Source organism: Podarcis bocagei (genome assembly GCF_964188305.1).
Source record: "Podarcis bocagei genome assembly, chromosome: 10".
NCBI lineage: Eukaryota > Metazoa > Chordata > Lepidosauria > Squamata > Lacertidae > Podarcis > Podarcis bocagei.
In genome coordinates, this window is record NC_138135.1 from 60,452,444 (window position 1) to 60,471,690 (window position 19,247).

The window sequence follows — 19,247 nt, forward strand, 5'->3', positions numbered from 1 at the left end:
GGTTCGCCAGAAGCGGCTTAGTCATGCTGGCCACATGACCTCCGGAAGCTGTACGGTGGCTCCCTCGGCCAGTAAAGCGAGATGAGTGCCGCAACCACAGAGTCGTTCGTGACTGGACTTAATGGTCAGGCGTCCCTTTACCTTTACCCATGTACTATCTGAAACCAAAGGCATTGGTTGCCAGTTGTGATTTCCATCCCCCGCCCCCAGCTCCCCTACCACACTAATCACATCCCTTATTGGGAAGTCTGGGCTTTTAGGAAAATGGGTTGTTGTTTTTTGCAAGAGCTCCAAACCAGCTAATTTCACAGCCTGGGATGTGACTGAATTTCTCTCAAAAAGAGAGACTGTTTGGAGCACCCTGACTCGCATCAGCCACAATGGGTGCTCAGGGATAACGGCAGCTGCGGTCCAGAAACATCTGGCGGGCCAAAGGTTCCCATCCGTGAGATAAATACTGACCTAAGGAAAGGCGAAGGCATTTCAGAGTTGGCCAAGGCACTACCTGGTTGCTTACTAGGTATATTCAATGTTCTTAATCGAAGATGTTAGGAAGGCTTTAGCTAAAATAAGTAGCATTGATATTTAACCAGTCGCCAAGGCAAAATAGAAAAACAAACCACCTCTGTAGCTTCAGTCTTTCTCAGTATCAATTACTAAACAGAACCCTGTGGTCAAAGTATGAAAAACAGAGTGGTGGTTTCATTTTGGAGCAAAATTGCATTTGGAGAGAATTAGCACTTCAGGGCTTTCTTAAAAAAAAAGAAAGAAGCAGCTTTAAATCTTTTCCTAACATAATTTCCTCTTCCTTTACAATAGGAGAGGGTATGTTTGTGTATCTGCACACACACAAGAAAGGGGGAACACAAAGCTTCAGGGAGTGGAGGCTATATGAATACGATTTAGTACATGCAGCCAGAACCAAGCAAGCAGAAATTAGGGCTGAACAAAGGTATCCTGGCTAAACAACAACAACACCAACAACATCATCAATAATGCTGCACCCATCTTGCAGCTTATTATGTGCATGTTAGGCTGAGCAGTGAAATAACAGCATTTTAAATAATGAACAGTTAACCAGATAATCATCTTGCTTTGGTTTCTAATGCCTGGCAGTTCTTTACTTCCTGCCCTTAAAAAACCCTCTCTTCTATTCCCTCTCTGGGCAGCGGAGATCAGAAGTACCGGTATCTTCCAGTGTGTCTCTTGGGAAGCAGAAGATACTACCCAGCCAAGGAGCTGCTAAACTTCATCCGTGCACATCCTCCAAAAGCATGGGCAGAGGCACTTTCAGGCACCCCTGGAATTTTGGCACCCCAAGGGGGAGCCTATTTTGCCTCTCTGGTTGGACAAGCCCTGGCAATAAAGGAAAGATTGAAACGACGGCAAGTACACTCCCAGATACCACTGAGCTAATGATAACATTCACAGCCCGCCAGTATGCTTTCTGCTCAAAGCCCAGCTAATTGGGGAGTTGCACCAATGTTTTGATATGGCTTGTGCTGGGGAAATTCCTCGGAATTGAGTCCCAAAGCAGCACTTCTAGAACAGAGGTGGGAAACCAGATGCATCTGGTGGGTTCCAAAGTAGACCTGATCCTAGCCAGGCTTGCACTAGGTCTTGCATTTAAATTCTGCACTGGTGGCAAGCCTGGTGTTCCTGAGTGCAGATGACCCCCAGCAGGACTTGTGATTGGCTTTGCATTTCAATGACGCTGTGTGCAAGTCTCCTCTGCACAGAGCTATGATTCCCAATACCCTTAACAAAGTATATTTCCTGGGATTCTTTGGCCGAAGTCCATCTGCTCTAGGACTGCTAGCCATGATTTAAAAATTCTGAAATATAAATTCTGAGGCATTGTAGTGTTACTATTTCAAAATAAGGATATTGTTGAACACAATACCTAGCCACCATTTGTTGTTTAGCACCTGCAAAGGCTGTGAACAGGCATGCAAATATATGCAAATTAGGAGTTTCCTTTTCACTTATTATCTATTTCTGACATACTCTCTTCAGAGCTGAATCCTGTCTATAGGAAGTAAGCAAACATTAAAAGATGAGTGCCTTGCAGAGTGTGCTTTTACGAGTCTTATTAACACTATATATATAATATTTTTAAAAGATTATTGATTAGAAGTTATTTTTAAATCCATGGATAACAGGTGGCATTCAAATAAATGCTGTCAGCCACATTGGGATGAGTGTCATGTAGCTTAACAGATGGTATCTGAGTGAATTCACTGCAACAATAAATTCGCTCACCTGATCACTCTCTCAACCACCATTTGTTCTTTTGTATCTATTCATTGTTACATGCAATATGATAGACCCAATCTGTTCTCTTATCAAACAGACCTTGGGAAGAATTAACCTCAGAGGTGTGCAACACAATCCAGTGCCGCCCATTTCCATGGGAAGACCGGCACCCTCGACGAGAAAAGGAAAAAGCCCATGTTGCAGGCCGTCGATTAGTGATGCAAAGGAGACTGGGCATCAAACAATTAAGTCGGGAGCAGAAGTGGTGCCACTTTGCACAAATGAGCAAGCTGCAGCTTGTCGAAGGAAGTGTTGTGATTTGCCGTTCCCTGAAAAGGAAATTAATGGGGTTGCGGGAGGCTAATAGAGAAAAGAACCTTGGCCAAAGTCACTCCCCTAAACACACAAATGCCATGTGCCCCGTGCAGACACATCAAACAAGGCCCTGTGCTTGCTGTTGCCCCTTTCTGTGAACCTTTAAATGCTAAAATCACTGTTTAGCACTGGGCAGGATAAGCTGGTAAACAGCGCCGGGTCCGGAATTTTACATTTAGCATCACCCTTCATTGTATTTAGTTGCAAGTAGCAGGGTGGAGTGGGGCGGGAAGCCCTGAGAAGTGTTAATCACGAGCATGATTTCTAATAGCCATTTTACAATATCCATTTCTATTTAAGTCACCCTTTTGCTGTCTTCCATTCCTTACTAATAGAAAACGAGCCTTGTGTAGCGCCGAATGCATTTCTATTTGGAAGTCAAAAGGACCACAGGATTTTTGACTGGAATATTTTGCAGGTTGGATTACCTACAGCAAAGGGTGCTTGGATGTGCATAAGGTTTTCGGGAATAAATGCAGGTTAAAGAAACCCCCATGTCATCGCTGCCTGAAAGGGGAAGTGCTGACGTGCTTCTTACAGCACCCAGAACACACACCTGGGAAGTCTTTTTTTTTCACTTTAGCATAAAGATACACAGTCAAATGGAGCCTTACTGGCTGAGAGGCAATGCACATCGAAGGTTGTAATTGCAGAAGCGTCTTTGGGAAGGTATATTGCACATTTTGGGTGCAATCTTCCCAGCAAACACTGCCGCTGTACCAGAGGGACTGGTTTTGAAGATGATTGCAAAGGCCTCCCAAATGAAATCACATCACCGCTAAAGTCCCAATCATGCTTGATCTTAACCCAATCTCTCACAGGCTCAAAACAGGGCTTGCGAAGCTGCGGTTGGATCCCAAGCTTTCGTTTGCTTTGTTTGTTGATGGAACAAAACCTTGGGATCCAACTTGGTGTAAGACAGAACAGCACAATAAGGTTCACCGTGGCTGCTAACCATGGTGGCTGCTCACTACCTCAAGTATTGCAGGCGGTATGCCTCTGAATGTCAGTCACCTCTGATTACAAGTAGGGAAAGTGCGGGCTGTGCTGCTTGCCTCTCGCAGGCAACACAATTCAGGAAGGGTGTTGACAAGCTGGAAGGTGTGCCAAAGAGGGCGACTGGGATGATCAAGGGTCTAGAAGCCAAGCCTTATCAGGAGCGGTTGAAGGAGCTGGGGACGTTTAGCTTGGAAAAGAGGAGACTGAGAGGAGATATGATAGCCATCTTCAAATATCTCAACAGCTGTCCCATGTAACAGGGATCAAGATTTATCTTCTTCCTGCTCTAGAGGGTAGGACTTAAACCAATGGCTTCGAGTTACCAGAAAGGAGAATCCGACTAAACATCAGGAAAAACTTTATGATAGTGTGAGCTGTTCGGCAGTGGAACAGTCTCCCACAGGAGGTTGCAGACTCTCTTGGATGTTTCATCTGAGATTTCTGCATTGCAGGGGGTTGGACTAGATACCTCAAGGGGTCCCTTTCAACTCTACAGTTATTCTATCCAGTAGGCTACTGTGAGAACAGGAGTAGATGGGCCTTTGGTCTGAACCAGCAGGGCTCTTCTCATATTCAAGACAAAAATATAGCAAATTAAATGACAACCCACAGGTAATGTTTTTTTACAAGGACAGCCAGTGCTCAAATTGTATGGCAGTGGGGTCGGAGCGGAAGGGCCCGTAACAAAATTTGTAAGCTCCACCTGTGACTCCAACCAATCCTAGCCAAACCATTCCCTTCCAAAGCCTTCTGAATAAAACGGCTAATACGGCGAAAGCTAAGGAAGCCATATTCCCTCTGAATTTTGAGCACAGTAAAGCTATACCTTTATTTATCTCAAACAACGTTCACTGGCAGTATGCAAGCTTTTTGTGTTTTTAAGACAAACAATTATTTTTCCCCTCGCATCAATGAATGATGCCTGCTAGACTCCAAAGTTCTTACAGTAAAACCAACAATACTTTTCAACGACACCCCGAATAATCACATTCCCCTGAGCTTGGAGGAGGGAAAATTGAAAAGGCATTACATTGTGCCCTGATGTCAATTCTATGGCATTATTGCTTTTTTGTTGTTGCTGCGCTGTTGCCTACACAGGAATAAAACAGAAAGTGTATATTATATATATATTTTTCACACCAGTGCATGACAGCAGCCAACCATTTTAAAAGAAAATTTGTTCTCTCCCTCCTTCCCCCCCCCCCAATACATAGTTCAGACAGCTCCTGTAAGGGCATGTATTACTCACTTCATTTTCCCTTGAAATATCTCTTTTGAAGTTAAAAAAAAAGAGGGGAAAAAAGGAAAGGCTAGGGTTGACTCTGCAAGACCCCTGTATTTATTCACACTTATTGTGCATGACTGTAGACTGGTAAATCATATTAGCGACCCGTCTTCCCATCAAGCTGCTACTTGCTTTCTAGCCCTAGGAAGGTTCAACAAATCAACAGGAGCACGGAAAACAGAACATCAGTCTAATCTAGTGTTTAAGGTGAAGTTTTCAAACCCAATCTAAGAAGATCTTTAGAGCAAGTAAGAAGCTGAAGGGCTCAGAAGGTGGTATTGACAATGAAAGAGTGTTGAAATATTGAGAAGCGCAGCACTTGTGCATTTTTAATAACCAGAGGGTCAACAAGGACACAGCTCACTCCGTGCCAATAGTTGCCACCGACTATGGAAATTGCCACACCAGGGCCGTAAACGCTTTCAGTTCATCAGCTTTCTTAAACACCCTAAACCCCCTCAGCGGACCTTTAGTCTTGAATTAACAAACCAAAGCAATGAAAGAGGGTGCAGCTTGAATGGCTGGCGTTGATCCCCAACTGCGTCCAGCACTGCTACAGGCGCTGAAAAACTCTCTCCATTGTCAATAGAAATTGACAAACCCTCCTCTCTTAAATAGTACAGCTGAGCCAGGCTGGATCCACGCAGCTGTAAAGGGCTCCACTCTCAGGGCCCGGGAGCACTAACAATGGAACAAGCATGAGCTCTTTGTCAGCCTCAGACTTGGCAATTTTCTAACAAGGATTAAAGTTGTTTCTCGGCAGTGCCGGTGAAAAGAGATTTAGCAACATACCGAGCTTTCTTCAGCCAAGTTAAAGAGAAGTAGTTAAGGAATTTCATTATTCGGCCGGCCATTGGAAATACAAAAAAATATATATATTCAATATTCACAATCCCTACCTCGCTCAACTACTAATCTATAACGTTCTGAGACGGAGCCTACTAAATCGAACACTTGTCTCTTGTGGGGGTAAACACATTGCAGATTATTTTTTTTATAAAAAAAGATTTTTTTTTAAAAAAGATGCAGCTGTTTGCTACCTGGAACGAAGACTCAATATGTACTAATACACAAAGCCGTAGACCTCGGAGTCCTGATATTCCTACTTTTGAATCGCCAGACCACATAGGGATTTTCTTTGGCTTGGCTCTTCTGGCGACCGGTCACTGATGAAGAGGAAGGCGGGTGGTGGTGATGGGGAGGAGAATATGGTATCTTTTGCCTCTCGAGGAGCAGAGCTGCATTTCCCCCCAATTAAGGGCACAATCCTGCCAGGGCCAAAATGAATAGGGCTGGGGCTGCAGACAGCACAAACCGTGAAATAATATTACATGATTAGGAACCAGCGCTGCAAAGATCCCGGTGGATCCTCTTCCACGGTGTTAGTTACAGTCCTAGATAACGGCAAAACCACACATTCAGTGGAAAAGACCTGCTTTATTAAGATGGCAGGAGCCAAGGTGCAGAGCCGCACGCCGCTAAATAAGAGACTTTGCTATTTTAGATGCTGCACCGTTGTCTAGCGATGGGTGAAAATGCAGTATTGGCCAAATTAACAACACGCTCGGGGATTCAGAGAAGAATGTTTGTAATTGCATGGATAATAGAGAACTTAGTTTAATCAAATGCAGGTAAAAACAAAAAAACAGAAGCTCTGTCTGTTTGTGACACCAAGCCTATTAAGGGACAGCCAGGGAGGTGAAAAAACTCCTAGGATTTTAGCCACAATGTCTCTATCATTTGCAGTATTATATTAAACGACGGCACTGCAGAGAGTGATGGCAAAAGGGCTACCCAAATTCTATGGGGGGTGGGGAGAAACATGTTAGTTTTCAAGCCAACTTGATACATATATAAATAGATAGCACTTCAGATCATCACATCTATTGAGCAACTGGTTCATTTGCAGAATGGTGAACGGCTCAAGTAATGACAGATTACACAGACATACCTCTTTGCATAAACATGCTTCATTATCACGGTACATCGTTTATGTTTCTTTCACATGATTTCAGGCTTCTCTACCTTTCACTGCCTTTCTACAATAAAATAGAATTTTCATAAATAATTGGCTAAAACGCCTTTCCAAAGGTCTGAATTTTCAAAATAAAATCTAAGACAATATTTAAAGGTCACCCAAAACATTTTTTTCATTTTATTTTTTGCTGAAGGAGAAAAGCAAGCAAACAGACCTGCTTGGGAGAACAGAAAAGGCTTCTTCCCCCACAAAAGAAACCCTCTGTTTTGTCCATATAAATGTGCAATTGTAGGTATAAGAGCAAGTGATCAGAGAGAGATTTGGATGCTCTCCATTATGCATATGTGGTTGAAAATTAATGGCCTATTAAGCCCCCTACCCTTCCCCTGCAAAGTTCAACTTCATAATTGAAACCGCCTATTAACTGCCAACAATCTTCCATTATGGTGTGTGTCACCTCCTTAATTATCCTAGATCAGCTAATTTATAGTTTGATGGTCTCCAGTCAATACACTTGAAATTAATATTGCCAAAAAAAACAAAACCCAAAACACCCGCTACTGCGTTTTTTGTGTGTAATGCTAAGTCACATCTGTAAAACTGTGCCTGTGTCAGAATTAATTTTATACAATTACCCTACATTTGGTTTGTTAGTACGGTTGATTTGGAGCGTGTAAATGTGTGGGGAAGGAGGATCGGGAGCAGCTTTTAAAAACTGCCTTGCGATTTTATGATGCAAAATATTTTTAACCACCGATGCCCAATTCACATGGTCTGAACTGGATTTTAGAGGACAGATGGCCTCCGTATGGAAGGGAAGTGAAACTAGATTGGGAGAAATGAAGAATCTGTGCTTTCCAAGGATCTCGACCCTTTCACCCTTTGGGTTACTATGGTTCCAACCAATAACAATACTCCATAGCTTCAGAAGCAGATGCCTAGCTAGCTGGGAGTGGGATTTAGTCCCTCGGCAGCTATTGGTGTGTGGGCAAGAGAGAGAGTTTTCGCCTTGAAGCCAAACGATGCTGACAGCTCTTTTCAGGGGAGTTGCATGGGGAGCTTTGGTTTCGCAGCCCATTCAAAACATTCCCCAGCTATCTCCCTTTGCTTTAGGAAGAAAATGGGCAACTGGCAGCCTACCAACAAATGGGCATGCTTTTTAGGAAAAAACACATTCAGCCAAAAGCAAAGCTCCTTAGGAGGAGGAGCGCCACTCTGTATACTTCTGTGTCAGAGCTAAACCTCATTCAGATACCCTTGTGCAGTACTCTGATGCAAAGGGTTGCTTGATCAGAGCTGCAACCCATTATTTCACAATACCTCCTTCTCCCCATATAGCCCCCTCCAAACCAAGGGGCATGGCGTTCCAGGGGAAGTGGGTCCTGACAATGACCCCCACTTCACCCATCAATTCATTCAAATATTTATAAAGCACACTTGCACAAAATCACAACGGGCGTGATAAAATTACAGCAAGAGCGAAAGCACAAATTAAAACTTGGGTGAGAACATCAATAAATACTGGTTGATAAGAAGACAATTCCATTGCTAAGGTCTGTCTGGATAAGGCCATTTTGAGGAGACATCTAAAAAAAAGGCAAGGATGATTTCTGACGAATATCTACTGCCACACTGAAGACTCAGTCCCTAGTAGAGGTGTGAGGAGCCACAAAAATCGCCCCATCAGAGGATCTCAAAGACTGAGGTGGCGCAGAAAGGATCAGATGTTGCTGAAGGTCGTTTGGGCCCAAGATGTTAGCGAATTAACAAAATTCACAGAACTGAACCTGACCCGGGAGCAAATTGGCAGTAGAAATAAAGCTTCATTGTGGAAATGGAATCGGCGCAAATCCTTATTTAAAGGATTATGTTGAAACCAGAATTAACGCAAAACAATCTGTTTACCAACCGATGCAGTTTTAAATGGCATTGTTTACGACCTGCCTATCCCTTGTGCCTTCCCATGCATATGGTAGGCGTAGAACGGAATCAAAACTCTGCACAGGGGGTGGGGAACACAGACCTAGACACCTGCAATGTTATTTCTACTTTTAAATATTATGTTCTAACATAGATGCTTCTTGCACTATGGGACTTGCAGAAGTGGCACGTGGAATTCCCTCTCCGCCAATCCTTGCGCCTGATCTTCAGTGCCCTGTCGTGTTCCAGTTCTGCAGCTCCCTTGAGCAGATGCCGCAAAGTTTCCATATTGCGCCGCACCGAGCCATAGCTTTGCGATGCAGACAGACAACCGCCCACTTAACGTTACGTGAGATTTTCAATCAACACAGCTCCGCAAGAGGTGGAAGGCGACAATATGAAATACATTCAAAGGCAGCCTCCTCTACTTAGATGGTTCCCCCCCTCTTTTCGTAAACAAAAGGAGTGGAGTCAAATCTCCTTGGGCACAGAGCCACTCCAACAGCTGTTGAACTCTTCTTCCCTAAATACACTGGTTCTGTACTACTATGAGGCTTTGGGTAAGTAAACAGAGCTTAACTAAGTGCAATTAAATATCTAACTCTCTCTATATATTAAAAGTCACTTGGTTCGTTTCCATCACATTTGGGTGCTTGGAGGATCAATCATCTTCTACCGTAGGGGAAAAGACTCTGACAACAATCCTAGAAGAGGATTCTAAGATGATGTTACAGCCTTATATGATTTCCCCTCACTAGGGAAGAAAAGCATCTAGGATGCTGCTGACTGCCTAGAATGGGGAATTTTCTTATTCCCCCCCCCCCCATGGAGAAAAATGGGAAGAATGTGGGATACAAGAATGGTGGAGCGCCTTGAAATTGGGGTGGGAAACTTGGGACCCTCCAGATGGGACTTCAACTCCCTGGGACTTCAACTCCCAACAGTCCCAGCCAGAATAATGACTCAAGGATGATGGGAGTTCAACACATCTGTACTACAGGCCCATCCTGCAGGCCTCCTCTGTTGCCATTGATTTGAGCTGTTCAGCCCGATGCTTGCTGTAAAATGGCCCAGATGTGATTGTGTCAAAAGCATAATGATGGCTTTTGCTGTCCAATCAGTAGTGCTCAGTCAGAGTCACAAGTTGATTATTCCTTCCTCATAAGAACAGCTTGCTGGATAAAGCCAATGGACGACCTAATTCAGCATCCCGTTTTCACAGCGGCTAACTGGATGCCTGAGGAAAACCCACAAGCTCAGTATCCAACAAGGAAGGAATAAAGAGAACAGAATCTAATCAAAACAAATACAGCCCTGTATACAACAAAAGTATAATATGTACTGGATGTCCCAATGCAATTGGTATGAAGACTCAAAATAATATTCAAACGTATATATATATATATATAGAGAGAGAGAGAGAGAGAGAGAGAGAGAGAGAGAGACAGCATCTTAAAAAGTAGAGACATCACCTTGCCAACAAAGGTCCGTATAGTAAAAGCTATGGTTTTCCCAGTAGTGATGTATGGAAGTGAAAGCTGGACCATAAAGAAGGCTGATCGCCGAAAAATTGATGCTTTTGAATTATGGTGCTGGAGGAGACTCTTGAGAGTCCCATGGACTGCAAGAAGATCAAACCTATCCATTCTGAAGGAAATCAGCCCTGAGTGCTCACTGGAAGGACAGATCCTGAAGCTGAGGCTCCAATACTTTGGCCACCTCATGAGAAGAGAAGACTCCCTGGAAAAGACCCTGATGTTGGAAAAGATGGAGGGCACAAGGAGAAGGAGACAACAGAGGACGAGATGGTTGGATACTGTTCTCGAAGCTAGCAGCATGAGTTTGACCAAACTACGGGAGGCAGTGGAAGACAGGAGTGCCTGGCATGCTCTGGTTCATGGGGTCACGAAGAGTCGGACACGACTAAACAACTAAACAACAACAACAAAATGTAACTGAGGAAAACCCGCAAACAGGATTTGAACACAAGAGCACTCTCCCTTCCTGTGGTTTCCAGCAAGGAGCATTCAGAAGCATTTCTGTGTCCAACAGTGAAAGCAGAACACAACCAGCATGGCTAGCAGCCATTGATAGCCGTGTCATTCATGAATTTGTCTCATCTTCTTTTAAAGAAGCCATCACTTATCCCTTGCCTGGGAATAAAACTGTTGCAGACACTCAACTGATGAAATGCTTCTGCCTTGCCACACTAAGCTGATATTTCAATATTCACTTTCCATCTTAAATGGGTCTAATTAGTCCAAACTGAAAAGGCAAGATATGGCATTAACTCATTTAATCACATGCCACGATATATGAGGTTCCTTTTGCACATATCTCTCTGCTATTGGAACCACAGGATACGTAGAAGTATCCTGGGCTTCTTGCCTAGATTATTTTCTGCTGTGGTGGATGCGGGTGGCGCTGTGGTTTAAACCACTGAGCCTCTTGGGCTTGCCGATCAGAAGGTCGGTGGTTCAAATCCCTGTGATGGAGTGAGCTCCTGTTGCTCTGTCCCAGCTCCTGCCAACCTAGCAGTTTGAAAGTACATCAGGTAACGCTGCGGTGGGAAGGTAAGCGGCGTTTCTGTGCGCTCTGGTTTCCATCATGGTGTTCCATTGCACCAGAAGCAGTTTAGATGACTAAACCACATGACTGGCCACATGACCCAGAAAGCTGTCTGTGGACAAAGGCCGGCTCCCTCAGCCTGAAAGCGAGATGAGCGCTGCAATCCCATAGTCAACTTTGACTGGACTTAACCGTCCAGGGGTCCTTTACCTTTTACCTTATATTCTGCTGTCCTGCCTGAAACCCTTCCCATGCAATATACCACAAGCTCCTTAGTTTGTAATTTATTTTTTTTAAAGTATATACCACTTGACACTAAGGGGAAAAAAACTCCAAGGCAGTTAAGATAGGAAACACAGAAAGAGTCAAATGGCAAGCTCAAATATTAGGTAGTCATATCTGTGTTCCGCTTTAAAAGAATGCATCCTCTGTTGGAACAAGGAACAGTGAAAAAGATATGGAACTGGGAATGTTGGAAGGGTAAAGAGGTTGAAGGATCATTCCTCCACATGTGGTGATCTTGCAGCATAATTAAAGATTGTTAGGAAGTAATATAAAATGAACTTTAAAGCAGTACCAACGAAAGAAGCGTGGAACCTTAAAATGTTGGAATATACAGAATTAGCAGTAGACTAAGACATCAGGATGAAAAATGGTTTAAGGAGGACTAGATAATATACAGTGGTACCTCCGGTTAAGAACTTAATTTGTTCCGGAGGTCCGTTCTTAACCTGAAACTGTTCTTAACATGAGGTACCACTTTAGTTAATGGGGCCTCCTGCGGCCGCCGCGCTGCCACCATATGATTTCTGTTCTCATCCTGAAGCAAAGTTTCTTAACTATTTCTGGGTTAGTGGAGTCTGTAACCTGAAGCGTCTGTAACCCGAGGTACCATTGTATATGTATATAGTTTATATGGAAAAACTATGATAAACAGACAATTAACTTAGCAGGATGTTAGTAATTTCAGCAGTGTAAGTAAGAACAAGAGATAAGGAGAGCAAAAGAGAAAGGATTAGAAAACTAAGAAGATGTGGGAGGGAGTAGATTATAAAAGGAGCCATGGAAGGAGAGGAAGGGAAATCCACTAATGTTTGTATCTTTGAAAGTAATAGAAGTAACAATTTTGAATTGTATTTGAAATGCAAATATGTGTGTGTGTGTGTGTGTGTGTGTGTGTGTGTGTGAGAGAGAGAGAGAGAGAGAGAGAGAGAGAATATACAGTGGTGCCCCGCAAGACAAAATTAATTCGTTCCACAATTTTTGCCGTCTAGCGAATTTTCCGTCTTGCGAAGCACGGTTTAAACGGCTTAACAAAGTCGCAAGACGTTTTCGTCTTGCGAAGCAAGCCCATAGGGAAATTCGTCTTGCGAGGCAAATCGCGGCCGAAAAAACCTTTCGTCTAGCGAGTTTTTTGTCTTGCGAGGCATTCGTCTTGCGAGGTACCACTGTATATATGAAAAGATACAGAACTCGAGAGGTGGCCCTTGATGCTGCCCACCAACAGTAGGGGCTGGGCAGAGGTCTGAGCACACTCAGGTCACCTGGGAGCAGTGCATATTTCCATTTCAGTTATTGTATCTAAGTCTAAATGCATAGCAGTAGCACCTGCAAATTTTGTGCAAATGTGCGCTCTCTCTTTTTTGGTGATGCATAAATTGTCGCCCTAAGCCAGTAACAGTTATGGAAGTTATTCTTTAAAAAAAGCTTATGGCATTACATTTCCTAATCGAACATTTGCTGGAAAGAATGTGTTATGTACTGAGTTGAATAGGATCCAAACTGCAGCAGTCTGATTGGTCCTAGAACAATAGGATCCAAACTGCAGCAGTCTGATTGGTCCTAGAACAATAGGATTCAGAATGCAGCAGTCTGATTGGTCCTTGAACAATGCAGCAGTATGATTGGTTGGCAGGAACCACCCAATCCTGCTCCAGATAGAAGTGAATCCACAACCTGACTGGCTTACAGTAGAATTCCGGAATTAGCCAATTATGTGCAGCCCATTGTGTAAATAATGTATATAAAGCAGATACTGTGAGGGGACTTTCATTCATTCCTCCTCACCACTATGAGCTGAATAAAGAGCATGAAATCACTTTGCGACTCTGAGTATATTTCAGAATGGAAAGAGCTAAGTCACACTGGCTACCCTAATGCTGGGACAGCCCCTTCTGCCACTGTTTTCCATTAGATCTGCAACACGGTGTTGCAGTGCAGTGCATCTTTCTCCTCCAGAACAGGAGTTCTGCCCTTCTGGATGCCAGCCAGCTAGCCAGGCCTTCAAGCTCTGGGATACTATAAGCTGTAAGGAATTCACCTTCCAGCCTCTCCTAGGGGAACATTTTTCTTTTTCTGCTGACAGTCAATATTCCATGGCTCCGTGAGGACACCGGGCATGCTCAATGCTCATTGATACATACCCTCCAACATTTCACCGATGAAAATAGGAGAGCAACAACAACAACAACAATTTTACTATCTATACCCCGCCCATCTGACTGGGTTGCCCCAGCCACTCTGGGTGGCTTCCAACATATATAAAAACATTAAACATTAAAAAGCTTCCCTATACAGGGCTGCCTTCAGATGGCTTGGGGAGTCGGATAACTCCATACCCTCCAACATTTATCCAATGAAAATAGGGATGTCCTAAGAAGAAGCGGGACATTCTGGCGTCTGTTGATATATATACATACCCTTTTCTGTTTTGTAAAAATCAACACCAGAAACATCTTTACTTCTTCATACCTCTGGGTTCACCTGATCATACAACCTCTCTCTTGTCTCTTATTGACCTTAGTTTGGGTCCATTCCAGCTGGCATTCACCCACCCAAGTTCGCTATTAAGACAGAATTATGATTATATCCACCACCACTCCCTGGAATCTCTGTAAGAATTATTATGTTTCTCCGCAAAGACTTCCAGAAAAGAAAAAGCTGCTGCTATGAACACTGGCAGGCTTTCTCCCCTTCTCTCTCTCTCTTGAGCTAGGTAACACATACAAACAGCACACCGGCAAAGTAGTACATGTTTGTCTTTAGAAACTGTGAGCTTCTCCTGCTGATTAAATGTGTGTATATTTACAGTACATGCAGAAATCAATAAACCCTCAATGGTGCCTGCGCTTGGCACTTCATGGTGGAAAAAAAATATGACCTGAGACAATCCAAATGGTAGAGATCCTATTGATTTTTCCTGACTGCACGGAACAAGGAGGCAGCAGTCCCAGTTAACACTCTCCAACTGATTCACCTACAGTTTCAGAGCTATTACGGCTGGATATATCTCATTGATCTGAGTAAGGTGAAATACCATTTTAAAAATCCCCCTTGATAAAAGTTCTGTATAATTGTGAACTACCCACTTTTTTTCCTGCTTGCTCCTAATGACATGTGGGCTGTTTATTTAATTCTAAGACAGAGATTTATGAAGCCCCTCACCAGCAATCACAGGGTGCTTTAAATCAACATTTTTGGCTGTACTTGAGGGTCACTTAAATAAATGTAGGTTTGTTTAAAAATTTTGTCCAACTAACTACACTGAAATCTGTGATGCTCAAACCCTATTTTGATGCAGTATAAATATACTACAATATTCTGATACTTCACAATATCGCTATAGAATGCAGATGTTTTGCAATGTTACAGAAATAGCTGTAAAGCATCCTTGGATTGTGAAATATTACGGAAGGCATTTTAATTACTGTTGCCACATGCACAGACTATAAAACAGACATGTCTAATCAAAGCTTTTAGAAAATACTAAACAAAGTCTTTAAAACTATATTTTCTTTCAAAAATCGATTTCTAATCAAAATGAATATATTCAATCTGAAAATTGCTGATAGAAATAATCATGTTTCATGGATTTTAAAATACTACTCTGTGTTACAGTTACAATGCCATTTTTGAACGATCTTTGTAAAATGCACAGGACTCATGGGGGAAATGTCATTTTACTGGACAGGAGCTCTTCACGTAAAAAACACACACCTTAGCAATTCTTTATCAGGATACAACATATAGACTTTTCTGTTGTTTGGAGGATCATTGTTTCTCAGAACTAGGGAAGTTAGAAGATGTCGGGCCAATGACATGATTAGGCTTGTGAAGAGGAAGTGGCAGGATTCATTCTAAAGGTGCAACATGCTGATTGAATCATGACTCAGTGTGGGATGTGTGTTTGCTCAGAGAAAATCATCTTCGTGGGTTCTTGGCCTGAGAACTGTGTCACCACAGTGGTACAAGGAAGAACAAAGAGACAGGGGGGAAGAACTACATCTGGACTAGTTAACCCACATTTGGACCCCAACAGGGCACTGAGAATCTGCACAGACCAAACTGTGTAACTACATTATAGCGACTTTAAGTACGTCTGGGTGAGTTTGCTTTTCTCTCCTCCCTCCTATTCCTTCTTCCTTGTTTGTCATGTCTTAGACCATGGGTAGGTAAACTAAGGCCCAAGGGCCAGATCTGGCCCAATCGCCTTCTAACAACAGCAACAATTTATTATTTATACCCCGCCCATCTGGCTGGGTTTCCCCAGCCACTCTGGGCGGCTTCCAACAGAACTCTAAAATACAATAACCTATTAAACATTATAAGCTTCCCTAAACAGGGCTGCCTTCAGATGTCTAAAAGTCTGGTAGTTATTTTTCTCTTTGACATCTGGTGGGAGGGCATTCCACAGGGTGGGTGCCACTACCAAGAAGGTCCTCTGCCTGGTTCCCTGTAACTTGGCTTCTTGTAGCATAGGAACCACCAGAAGGCCCTCGGCACTGGACCTCAGTGTCCGGGCAGAACGATGGAGGTGGAAACGCTCCTTCTAAATCTGGCCTGTGGACAGTCAGTGTGTTTTTACATGAGTAGAAATGTGTCCTTTTATTTAAAATGCACCTCTGGCTTATTTGTGGGGCCTGCCTGGTGTTTTTACATGAGTAGAATGTGTGCTTTTATTTAAAATGCATCTCTGGGTTATTTGTGGGGCATAGGAATTCATTCATTTCCACCCCCCTCAAAATATAGTCCGGCTGAGGGACAGTGGACCGGCCCATGGCTGAAAAGGTTTTCTGACCGCTGTCTTAGACTGTAAGACTGAGGACAGGAACCGTCTTGGTACTGACTTTTTAAAGCCATTCTGGGAGCCATCATGGCTAAAGGGTGCAATAGAATAGAAACGAGTTAAGTAAATAAATGGAAATACATAAATGCACAACCAATTCTGGCCGGGCAGCAAAATGAAAAACTGTACCTCGGCAGTTCCAAATCAAAGGCATTAAAAATCTAAACAATGTTTACATTGTCAAGCTATTGGCCATACTCCCAATCTCCTGAAACCACCTTAAATCAAGGGGGAGAGAAATGGCATAAATGCGGAAAGTAAGGGCAATCTCTTTTACCCACAGCGGGTGGCGCTGTGGGTAAAACCTCAGCGCCTAGGACTTGCCAATCGCATGGTCAGCGGTTCGAATCCCCGCGGCGGGGTGAGCTCCCGTTGTTCGGTCCCAGCTCCTGCCCACCTAGCAGTTCGAAAGCACTCTTAAGTGCAAGTAGATAAATAGGTACCGCTTTATAGCGGGAAGGTAAACGGCGTTCTGTGTGCTGCTCTGGTGCCGGTTCGCCAGAGCAGCTTCGTCACGCTGGCCACGTGGCCCGGAAGTGTCTGCGGACGGCGCTGGCTCCCGGCCTCTAGAGTGAGATGAGCGCACAACCCTAGAGTCTGTCAAGACTGGCCCGTACGGGCAGAGGTACCTTTACCTTTACTAAGGGCAATCTCTTGCAAGATGCATGTTGAAAAACTGAGCAAGTGAAGTTTAAGCAGTATAAACAGACTTAAGCAGCACTGTAGGCTGAGAGCTGTGTTCAGCTGCTGAGGCAATTCAGTATTTCATAAAACAGAACAAGTGGAAGCCAAAAACAGAACATCGAACTGCAGAATGTTCCTTCTAAGGGTTCAGTGGGTGAACGATGCCTTCTTTTCAGGAAATTCCAGTCCATTCCCTCAGTTTACTTTCTCTCCCACCCACAATATTCAGTTGGCAGCCTGTGACTAGAGTATGCTTAGTCCTCACTGGACTCTTCTTCTTTCCCACATAGGCAATTTTTGGGGGAGACTTTATAGAATCAACTTGGCCTGAACTATCACAAGCCTTCTAAACACAAACCACTTCCCTTCGGAGGACAGGACACAAACTATTATGGCAAAGTTGACTATAACAAGGAATTATTTTAAACTGTACATAACTGCGTAAGTGTATGAACCAGTATTATAGGATTGTGTTTTTACTATTCTTTTGTTGGGAGCAGCCCAGAGTGGCTGGGGCACCCTAGTCAGAGGGGTGGCATATAAATAAATAACGAATAATAATAATAGTAATTACTACTATTATTATTATTATGCAGTATTTCCCTCTCTCCTACCTTTCAGGGTTCACCAGGGCCACCCGGTCCAAGAGTTAAGTTGGATATGTTTCCTATGATGGTGTCAGCATAAAAGAAAGAGTTGGTCCACTATTCTAAGTAGGCACTATTAAGGGATATCAGTTTGTTTTTGTTCCTGTTTTTATAATGTATCTTGTGTTCTCATTTTGTATTTTTTTGTTGTGAACTGCCCTGGGATCTTCAGATGAACGGCGGTATATTATTATTATTATTATTATTATTATTATTATTATTATTATTATTATTATTATTATTATTATTATTATTATTTATTTATTTATTATTTATTATTATTATCATCATCATTCCATTTTATTTTGACGGGTTCCATTCATTGAAAGGCAGGCAGTGAATATTCTCGGGGAGATAGGAAGTCTTTATTAGCCCTTACTTGAAATATTTTGATGGTTTTTAAGGACATTTCAAAGGTGATTGACCGAGAGAGCAATTCATCAAGCCCTGTGGTTGCACAACCTCCACTTATTTTAATAAGGCTTGTGAGGGACCAATCCAAACCCCACTGAGATGAAAGGTGGCTGTTCTCAGCAGCGCTCGGTGGATTGCACTTTGTGCGTGTGTGCATCTGTGCACATGCACGTTTGCGTGCGAGGCACCTTCTCCCACAACAGCCTGTTAACGTGTTTGGAAATTTACAAGATTTGCTCTTTCATGCCGTATGGGGGGAAACCTGATGCTACAAAAGAACCTTGAAAAGGAGGCAATTATTTCCCCACCCCCAACGACGGAGAAAACCTCTGATCGATTCTTATATGAAGGGGCTTTTTGTTACCCAAGCGGGACAAAAAAAAAAAAAAAAAAAAAAAAAAAGGAGAAAAGGCACAATTAAAGGTGAGTTTAAAGCTCACTAGAAATGTAGAGAGCATCAGCAAAATCTGAGCAGTGCTCCGCTCCGGAATTGTTTTTCTACTTCTCGGTTCTTTTAAATGGTTTTCTATGGCAGGGACATTTTTCTTAATTAGTCACAGCTAATTAGTGTTCTGGCATAGACAAGTAATCAGAAATGTCAGAGCTGCAAGGCTACATCTCCCTAATCCTTTGATAATAATTTAGCCTCCTGGGAGGGCCTCAAGCTGCGGTAAGTAGTGGCTTGACAATAAGGCGAAATTAGGTGGGCAGCAGACCATTAGGATAGAGAAATAAAAAAGCACTACCAGGTCCTGCTGAGCACCATCAGGCAACTAACTACATTGCCAGATGAGGTGCCTGTTTAAGCCGGTGTTGTTAATTAGCTGATTCTACCAGATCTGCTTCATATGCCCAGGTGCATCAGGCAAAAATGTCTCTTTCTGGCTTTGTGCCAAGTGACGGTTGTGTTCTTTCTGAGCTTCTCGAAACCCGATAGCAGAAGTCCACATATTTCTCAAAGATTATTTTGACTTATCAAAGAAATACGCAGCTCAA

General features: G+C 43.1%; 1 protein-coding gene across 13 annotated transcripts in view; it reads right to left on the reverse strand.

Moving 5' to 3' along the window:
* Window positions 1–19,247, reverse strand: part of CADPS2 (calcium dependent secretion activator 2) — a 356,172-nt gene that overhangs the window by 5,240 nt on the left and 331,685 nt on the right. The gene's annotated exons all lie outside the window — the stretch shown is intronic.